This window comes from Melanerpes formicivorus, unplaced genomic scaffold (genome assembly GCF_026170545.1).
Source record: "Melanerpes formicivorus ecotype bairdi unplaced genomic scaffold, bMelFor1.0.p_v2 SCAF_388, whole genome shotgun sequence".
Classification (NCBI taxonomy): domain Eukaryota; kingdom Metazoa; phylum Chordata; class Aves; order Piciformes; family Picidae; genus Melanerpes; species Melanerpes formicivorus.
In genome coordinates, this window is record NW_027142740.1 from 50001 (window position 1) to 60000 (window position 10000).

Genomic DNA, 10000 nt, shown 5'->3' on the forward strand with positions numbered 1-10000 from the left:
CGCTGTTCTCCGGGGAGAAGGTCTGCCGGCATCTCTAGAAATCTCCCCCCGCTCCTGACCGCCTCCCCCCCCGCCCCCGCTGCCGGTTTGCGCGGAGCCCCCCCTTCCCGCCGTTGCCTCTTGCCGCTACCCCCGCCCCCCCCCCGCTGCCGGTTTGCGCGGAGCCCCCCCCTTCCCGCCGTTGCCTCTTGCCGCTACCCCCCGCCCCCACCCGCTGCCGGTTTGCGCGGAGCCCCCCCTTCCCGCCGTTGCCTCTTGCCGCTACCCCCGCCCCCCCCCCCGCTGCCGGTTTGCGCGGAGCCCCCCCTTCCCGCCGTTGCCTCTTGCCGCTACCCCCCGCCCCCCCCCCCCCGCTGCCGGTTTGCGCGGAGCCCCCCCTTCCCGCCGTTGCCTCTTGCCGCTACCCCCCGCCCCCCCCCCGCTGCCGGTTTGCGCGGAGCCCCCCCTTCCCGCCGTTGCCTCTTGCCGTTACCCCCCGCCCCCCCCCCGCTGCCGGTTTGCGCGGAGCCCCCCCGCCTGCCGTTGCCTCTTGCCGCGGCCGCCACCGCCCCCCCCACACCCCCCGGCCCCCGTTACCGGTTTGCGCGGAGCCCCCCCTCCCGACGTTGCCTCTTGCCGCTGCTGCCACCCCCAGCTCCCCACACCCCCCGGCTCCCGTTAGCGGTTTGCGCGGAGCCCCCCCTTCCCGCCGTTGCCCTCTTGCCGCTACCCCCGCCCCCCCCCCCCGCTGCCGGTTTGCGCGGAGCCCCCCCGCCTGCCGTTGCCTCTTGCCGCGGCCGCCACCGCCCCCCCCCACACCCCCCGGCCCCCGTTACCGGTTTGCGCGGAGCCCCCCCTCCCGACGTTGCCTCTTGCCGCTGCTGCCACCCCCAGCTCCCCACACCCCCCGGCTCCCGTTACCGCTTTGCACGGAGCCCCCCCGCCCGCCGTTATCTCTTGCCGCTGCCGCGACCCATCTCCCCCCCGCCCCGCCGCCGCTAACTGCCCCCCGAAGCCGCTAGCAGCTGGGCACCCCCCCGCCAAAGCCGCCGCGGCTTCCCCTTCCCACATTGTCCCCTGGAGGGGGGATCGCGACGCGGGCTGCCCGGCTGCTCTCTAACCCCTGCGACCGAGGCGGCGCTGTTAGGGGCGGCCGTGCCGGTGCCCCCTTGCCGCAGCTAGCCTCTCGCCGCTGCCCCTCCCGTCCGTCGTCCCCCCCGTCCCCAAAAACTTGCTGCTCTCCACGCTGTAGCCTGCACGGGGGAGGTTGCGCTCCGCTCCTCCGGCCCTAAAGCCGCCCCTCGCCCGCCCCCCCGGCTTGCCGCTTGGCTGGGCTGCCCGCCCGCCCGCTAATCCCCCCCAACGCCCCCACCCCCAAAAACACCCCAGCCCTACCGCATGCCGCTCCCCCCTCTCCCCCGCTCTCGCTGACCGCTGCCACCCCCCCCCCACCCCTCCCCCCCCGAAACAAACCCCCCAGCCCTACCGCATGCCGCTCCCCCCTCTCTCCCTAGCCTGCCCCCCCCGCCGTCGCTTGCTGCTGCCGCCGCCGCCGCCGCCGCCGCCGGGACCCCGCCTCGGTCTGGTGGCGCGCGCATCGGAGATCCCCGGCTACCCCGTCCGTCCGTCCCTCCCTCCCCTCCCCGCCCCGCCCCGGGGGAGGGCCCGGGGGCAGCGCGGGCAGGCGGGGAGCAAAAAAAGGCGCGGGCGCCAAAAAACGTCGGGGTCCCGGGGTGGCGGAGGGGGGCGGCGGCGGGGGCGGCGGCGGGGTACACGGCGCCGGGTCCAGGGCGCCGGGTCCAGCCCGTCCCGGGGCGGGGACAGGTGGTGTCGTCCGTCCCCCGCCCCCGTAACCTGCTCTGAAGCATCCGCTTCCCGCCGCGGTTCGCCCTCCACCCCCCCGCCGCACACGCAGCTGCCGCTTCCCCGCCGCCTCTGCCCCCCGCCCCGGGATCAACCACCTCGCCGGGTCCAGCCGGTCCCGGTCCCGGGAACCTGCTCCCGGGGCCAGCCGGAGCCACGCCCCCTCCTCTGACGCTTCCAGCTGCCGCCTCCCCTCCCACCCCCCAAACTCACACTGGCCCTCGCCGGCCCGCCCACCCGCCTACCTGCTTGCCCGCCGCCGCTGGGTGGCGTGCCGGACACTCTCGCACACAGGTACACAGACAGGGACACAGGGACACAGGCACTCAGGCACACAGGGACACAGGGACACAGGGACACAAGGACACAGGGACACAGGCACTCAGGCACTCAGGCACTCAGGGACACAGGGACACAGGGACACAGGGACACAGGCACTCAGGCACACAGGGACACAGGGACACAGGGACACAGGGACACAGGCACTCAGGCACTCAGGCACTCAGGGACACAGGGACACAGGGACACAGGCACTCAGGCACACAGGGACACAGGTGGCGGGCCGGAGGCCGCTCTCCACTGTGTGGCAGGGGTCCAAGAGCCACCCCAGCCCAACCCAGAGGGTCTTTTGCACCTCTCTAGAGGCCACCCAGAGACCCCAGGCCGCAGCAGAAGCCTCCCCCGCACGCTCTGCAGGCTTCCGACCCACCCCAGGCCGCAGCAGAAGCCTCTCCCGCACGCTCTGCAGGCTTCCGACCCACCCCAGGCCGCACCAGAAGCCTCTCCCGCACGCTCTGCAGGCTTCTCAGCCACCCCAGGCCGCAGCAGAAGCCTCTCCCGCACGCCCTGCAGGCTTCTCAGCCACCCCAGGCCGCAGCAGAAGCCTCTCCCGCACGCTCTTCAGGCTTCTCAGCCACCCCAGGCCGCACCAGAAGCCTCCCCCGCACGCTCTGCAGGCTTCTCAGCCACCCCAGGCCGCACCAGAAGCCTCTCCCGCACGCTCTTCAGGCTTCTCAGCCACCCCAGGCCGCACCAGAAGCCTCCCCCGCACGCTCTTCAGGCTTCTCAGCCACCCCAGGCCGCACCAGAAGCCTCCCCCGCACGCTCTGCAGGCTTCCCACCCACCCCAGGCCGCAGCAGAAGCCTCTCCCGCACGCTCTGCAGGCTTCCGACCCACCCCAGGCCGCACCAGAAGCCTCCCCCGCACGCTCTGCAGGCTTCCGTCCCACCCCAGGCCGCACCAGAAGCCTCCCCCGCATGCTCTGCAGGCTTCCGTCCCACCCCAGGCCGCACCAGAAGCCTCCCCCGCACGCTCTGCAGGCTTCTCAGCCACCCCAGGCCGCACCAGAAGCCTCCCCCGCACGCTCTGCAGGCTTCTCAGCCACCCCAGGCCGCACCAGAAGCCTCCCCCGCACGCTCTGCAGGCTTCTCAGCCACCCCAGGCCGCAGCAGAAGCCTCCCCCGCACGCTCTGCAGGCTTCTCAGCCACCCCAGGCCGCAGCAGAAGCCTCCCCCGCACGCTCTGCAGGCTTCTCAGCCACCCCAGGCCGCAGCAGAAGCCTCCCCCGCACGCTCTGCAGGCTTCTCAGCCACCCCAGGCCCCAACAGAAGCCTCTCCCGCACGCTCTGCAGGCTTCCGACCCACCCCAGGCCGCACCAGAAGCCTCCCCCGCACGCTCTGCAGGCTTCCGTCCCACCCCAGGCCGCACCAGAAGCCTCCCCCGCACGCTCTGCAGGCTTCTCAGCCACCCCAGGCCGCACCAGAAGCCTCCCCCGCACGCTCTGCAGGCTTCTCAGCCACCCCAGGCCGCAGCAGAAGCCTCCCCCGCACGCTCTGCAGGCTTCTCAGCCATCCCCAGGCCGCAGCAGAAGCCTCCCCCGCACGCTCTGCAGGCTTCTCAGCCACCCCAGGCCCCAACAGAAGCCTCTCCCGCACGCTCTGCAGGCTTCCGACCCACCCCAGGCCGCAGCAGAAGCCTCTCCCGCACGCTCTGCAGGCTTCCGACCCACCCCAGGCCGCACCAGAAGCCTCCCCCGCACGCTCTGCAGGCTTCCGTCCCACCCCAGGCCGCACCAGAAGCCTCCCCCGCACGCTCTGCAGGCTTCCGTCCCACCCCAGGCCGCACCAGAAGCCTCCCCCGCACGCTCTGCAGGCTTCTCAGCCACCCCAGGCCGCAGCAGAAGCCTCTCCCGCACGCTCTGCAGGCTTCTCAGCCACCCCAGGCCGCACCAGAAGCCTCCCCCGCACGCTCTGCAGGCTTCTCAGCCACCCCAGGCCGCAGCAGAAGCCTCCCCCGCACGCTCTGCAGGCTTCTCAGCCACCCCAGGCCGCAGCAGAAGCCTCCCCCGCACGCTCTGCAGGCTTCTCAGCCACCCCAGGCCCCAACAGAAGCCTCTCCCGCACGCTCTGCAGGCTTCTCAGCCACCCCAGGCCGCACCAGAAGCCTCCCCCGCACGCTCTGCAGGCTTCCGTCCCACCCCAGGCCGCACCAGAAGCCTCCCCCGCACGCTCTGCAGGCTCCCTTGTCTGCTTTGGAAGGCCTCCCATCCACTCCAGACCTGCCTGGAGGCCTCCCTCGACTGCTCCCGGGGCCCTCGAAGCCACCCTAGGCCTTTCTGGAGGACCTGCTCGACCGCTCGGGCGGCTTCTGACGCACCCTCGGCCATCCGGCGCCCAGCAGCTCCCAGGGCCAGGCACCGGCCTCCCCCCTCCGGCCGCCCCTGGGGCCGGGGGTGGCTCGGACTCGGCGCCCCCAACGTGTCGTCCCGTCCCCCCCCCGCCCCCGCACCGCCGAACATTCGCTGCAGCCGAGGGCTTGCCGCTCGACGCCTACCCCCACCCGCCCAGCCCCCCGCTGCGGCCCGGCGCTGCCCCCGGCCGCTGCGCCCCGCCTCTCATCGCTCCCCCCACCCGGCAACCGGCCGCCGGGCACGGCAAGTCCCAGGGCAGGGAACAGGTGCTGCCGGGACCCCGTGCTGGCTGCCGGCTTCCCGGGGCTGCCCCGGGCACGGACAGGTCGCCCCCCCCGCCCCGGCGAATGTTCACCGAACCGGCTGCCGGCTGCCTTCGAGCACCCCCCCGCCCCCCGCCACTATCGTCCCCCCCCGCCCCCCCCTCCGCCTCCGCTGCCGCTTCTCCCCGCACCGCCTCCACTGCCTCCCCCCGCCGCCGGCGAACGAGTCGCCGGATCCGTAGGGTGCCGGGAGCCCGAACGGCGAGCGGCTCCGGCTGCTGCCGGGACCGGGGGGATTCGAGCCGGTCCGGCCGCGGCCGGGACCCCGTGCCGGAAGCCGGCATCCCGGGACGGCCCCGGGACGGCCCCGGTCGCCGGCCGGGTGACGTTCAGCGAAGCGGCTGCCGCCAGTCTTTGGGCCTCCCCCGTGCCGGGGCCGCGGGGATTCGAGCCGGTCCGGCCGCGGCCGGGATCCCGGGCCGGACGATGGCTTCCCGGGCCGGTCCCGGTCGCCTCCCGGGTGACGTTCACCGAAGCGGCTGCCGGCTGTCTTCGAGCCCCCCCCCCCCCTCCGCCTCCGCTGCCGCTTCTCCCCGCACCCCCTCCACTGCCTCCCCCCGCCGCCGGCGAACGAGTCGCCGGATCTGTAGGGTGCCGGGAGCCCGAACGGCGAGCGGCTCCGGCTGCTGCCGGGACCGCGGGGATTCGAGCCGCTCCGGCCGCGGCCGGGACCCCGTGCCGGAAGCCGGCATCCCCGGACGGCCCCGGGACGGCCCCGGTCGCCGGCCGGGTGACGTTCACCGAAGCGGCTGCCGGCTGTCTTCGAGCCCCCCCCCCCCCTCCGCCTCCGCTGCCGCTTCTCCCCGCACCCCCTCCACTGCCTCCCCCCGCCGCCGGCGAACGAGTCGCCGGATCTGTAGGGTGCCGGGAGCCCGAACGGCGAGCGGCTCCGGCTGCTGCCGGGACCGCGGGGATTCGAGCCGCTCCGGCCGCGGCCGGGACCCCGTGCCGGAAGCCGGCATCCCCGGACGGCCCCGGGACGGCCCCGGTCGCCGGCCGGGTGACGTTCACCGAAGCGGCTGCCGGCTGTCTTCGAGCCCCCCCCCCCTCCGCCTCCGCTGCCGCTTCTGCCCGCACCCCCTCCACTGCCTCCCCCCGCCGCCGGCGAACGAGTCGGCGGATCCGTAGGGTGCCGGGAGCCCGAACGGCGAGCGGCTCCGGCTGCTGCCGGGACCGCGGGGATTCGAGCCGGTCCGGCCGCGGCCGGGACCCCGTGCCGGAAGCCGGCATCCCGGGACGGCCCCGGGACGGCCCCGGTCGCCGGCCGGGTGACGTTCAGCGAAGCGGCTGCCGCCAGTCTTTGGGCCTCCCCCGTGCCGGGGCCGCGGGGCTTCGAGCCGGTCCGGCCGCGGCCGGGATCCGGGGCCGGACGATGGCTTCCCGGGCCGGTCCCGGTCGCCTCCCGGGTGACGTTCACCGAAGCGGCTGCCGGCTGTCTTCGAGCCCCCCCCCCCCCTCCGCCTCCGCGGCCGCTTCTGCCCGCACCCCCTCCACTGCCTCCCCCCGCCGCCCGCGAACGAGTCGCCGGATCTGTAGGGTGCCGGGAGCCCGAACGGCGAGCGGCTCCGGCTGCTGCCGGGACCGCGGGGATTCGAGCCGGTCCGGCCGCGGCCGGGACCCCGTGCCGGAAGCCGGCATCCCCGGACGGCCCCGGGACGGCCCCGGTCGCCGGCCGGGTGACGTTCACCGAAGCGGCTGCCGGCTGTCTTCGAGCCCCCCCCCCCCTCCGCCTCCGCTGCCGCTTCTCCCCGCACCCCCTCCACTGCCTCCCCCCGCCGCCGGCGAACGAGTCGGCGGATCCATACCGTCCCGAGAGCCCGAGGCGGCGGCACCCAGTGCGGGTCCGGCCGAGGCCGGGACCCCGTGCCTGTCGCAGGCTTCCCGGGACGGCCCCGGAACGGCCGCGGTCGCCGGCCGGGTGACGTTCTCCGAAGCGGCTGCCGGCTGTCTTCGAGCCCCCCCCCCCCCTCCGCCTCCGCTGCCGCTTCTGCCCGCACCTCCTTCACTGCCTCCCCCCGCCGCCGGCGAACGAGTCGCCGGATCCGTAGGGTGCCGGGAGCCCGAACGGCGAGCGGCTCCGGCTGCTGCCGGGACCGCGGGGATTCGAGCCGCTCCGGCCGCGGCCGGGACCCCGTGCCGGATGCCGGCATCCCGGGACGGCCCCGGGACGGCCCCGGTCGCCGGCCGGGTGACGTTCAGCGAAGCGGCTGCCGCCAGTCTTTGGGCCTCCCCCGTGCCGGGGCCGCGGGGCTTCGAGTCGGTCCGGCCGCGGCTGGGACCCCGTGCCTGTCGCAGGCTTCCCGGGACGGCCCCGGAACGGCCGCGGTCGCCGGCCGGGTGACGTTCACCGAGGCGACTGCCGGCTGTCTTCGAGCCCCCCCCCCCCCTGCCGGAGCCGCGGGGATACGAGCCGGTCCGGCCGCGGCCGGGACCCCGTGCCGGAAGCCGGCATCCCGGGACGGCCCCGGGACGGCCCCGATCGCCTCCTGGGTGACGTTCACCGAAGCGGCTGCCGGCTGTCTTCGAGCCCCCCCCCCCTCCGCCTCCGCTGCCGCTTCTCCCCGCACCCCCTCCACTGCCTCCCCCCGCCGCCCGCGAACGAGTCGCCGGATCTGTAGGGGGCCGGGAGCCCGAGGCGGCGAGCGGCTCCGGCTGCTGCCGGGACCGCGAGGCTTCGAGCCGGTCCGGCCGCGGCCGGGATCTCGTGCCGAACGTCGTCTTCCCGGGACGGTCCCGGGAGGGCCCCCGTCTCCTCCCGGGTGACGTTCACCGAAGCGGCTGCCGGCTGTCTTCGAGCCCCCACCCCTGCCGTGGCCGCGGGGATTCGCCCCGGTCCGGCAGCTGACGGTTCCCTGTGTCGGACGCCGGCTTCCCGGGACTGCCCCGGGACAGCCCCGGTCGCCTCCCGGGTGACGTTCACCGAAGCTGCTGCCGCCTGTCTTTGTCCCCCCCCCCCCCGTGCTCTCCCTCAGGCGGGAGGTAGACGTGCTCTCCCTCGGCGAGTAGACGTGCTCTCCCTCGGCGAGTAGACGTGCTCTCCCTCGGCGAGTAGACGTGCTCTCCCTCGGCGAGTAGACGTGCTCTCCCTCGGCGAGTAGACGTGCTCTCCCTGGGCGAGTAGACGTGCTCTCCCTGGGCGAGTAGACGTGCTCTCCCTGGGCGAGTAGACGTGCTCTCCCTCGGCGAGTAGACGTGCTCTCCCTGGGCGAGTAGACGTGCTCTCCCTGGGCGAGTAGACGTGCTCTCCCTGGGCGAGTAGACGTGCTCTCCCTGGGCGAGTAGACGTGCTCTCCCTGGGCGAGTAGACGTGCTCTCCCTGGGCGAGTAGACGTGCTCTCCCTGGGCGAGTAGACGTGCTCTCCCTGGGCGAGTAGACGTGCTCTCCCTGGGCGAGTAGACGTGCTCTCCCTGGGCGAGTAGACGTGCTCTCCCTCGGCGAGTAGACGTGCTCTCCCTCGGCGAGTAGACGTGCTCTCCGCGGAGATCGCGCTTGTCGCCAAGGGGTCGCTGTTGCGCTCTGCCTCCGCCTACGTCATCGTACAAGCCGGCGTGATTTCTGCGACCTGCCGCTGGGCGGAGGTCGGCTGGTTGTGCGCTCGCGGAGCTGACGGCCCTCCAGTTCCGTATATGAGGGAACAAGCGACGCCGAGCACTCCCAGGGCAGCGCTGCCGAGCGGCTGCTCCAAGCCACCCGCCAGGCGGCTGGGCAGGGGTCCGTCTGGCTTCTCGGTGGCTTTCGCCCGGGTCAGAGAGGGGACCCGCGGGGCCGAACAAAGGCGCGGCGGTTTGGAGCGGCCGCTGGCGCACCCTCAGCGGTGTTGGATGGGTTTCGCTCGTCCGTGAGCCGGAGCCCAGCCCGGGCTCGGCAACGAAAGCGGGGAAAAGAAAAAAAGTTGACGAGTGGCTGGCGCCGGCCACTGCCGAAGTGTGGAACCCCCGAAGCGAAGTTTGCCCGGTGGGGCACGGGGGCAGAGAAAGCCGGGGAGATGTGGTGCCGGCGTCGGTCCCGCCAAGAATGGAAAGCAAGCCCGTCCAGGCACGGCGAGAGAGAGCCCGGTAAGGGGCAGAGAGAGTTCCCAGCACTGGACCCTCTTCACGGGGGTTCCCCCCCATGGCCAAAGCCGCAGCCCGCGGGGGCACGGCATCTAAGGGAAAAGCCAGCGGCGGTGACTGGCCACTCGTACGCTATGGAGCCCGGCATGGGGGGAGGAGGGCAAGCCGGTGCCCCAGCACGGCTTCCTCCTGGCTCCAGAGGGGCGCCCCGTGATGGAGATGTAACTCGGTGCAGCTTGAGGGAAAATGCAAGCCCACATTTCGGGGAGGCAGAGGTGCCCTGTGAGCCGGTGCGGCCCGGTGCAGCTTGCCCCCCCCCATCTCTGGAGGGCGCCCCGTTTGCTCCTCCGGCGTGTTGCCCGCACGCCGAGCCCCGTGCCTGCTGGCTGCTCCCGAGGGCGGTGGCGGGTGCGCGTGGCTGTGTCTGTCCCAGAAGAGCGAGGCCGTGGGGCCTCCGCTGGCTTCCTTTCCTTCTGTCCTTGTTGATCGATGAGGCCTTTCGGGTCGCGTCGGAAAGGGCCCCCGGCCGGCAGGGCAAGGGCGGTCTTCCTTTCCACTTCGCTTCCCGTCGCGTGTGAGGTGTCGTCCTCGTTCCCCCAGCCCCGAGCGGCTCGAGCGGGGGGGAGCCGTGGCGTTAGCGGCCCGGCGCGTGCCTTGCCGCATCCTCCCCTTTCCACCTCCCCCCCGGCGCTGGGGCAGGGTTCGGGGACCGGTCTACCGCAACCGGCTTTGTGACTGCTGCGTGGCCCCGTGAGTTTTCAGGTGTCCTAAAACGCGTGAGGCGCCGGTGTCGTCCTCGGTTCCGGGTACCCGCGGGTGCCGGCCGCGAGCAGCTGCGTGTGGCGGGGGTTGGCCGAGCCGAGAGCGAGGCGGCGGCGTCGCGAAAGTTAAAAGGGGCTAAAAGCGGCGCCGCGCGTGAGGCCTCACCTGCCCGGGTGGGGTCCCCGAGGGTTCCTCCCTAAATGAAACCTCTAGCCTGAGAAGGGCGGCTTTGTGGCCCGTACCCCCGCCCGCTGCCGAGCGAGCCGCCCCGGCTCTAAGGTCCTGGCGTGCCGGGGGCGCGCCCCGCTTCCGCGGGTCGCTGTCTCCTC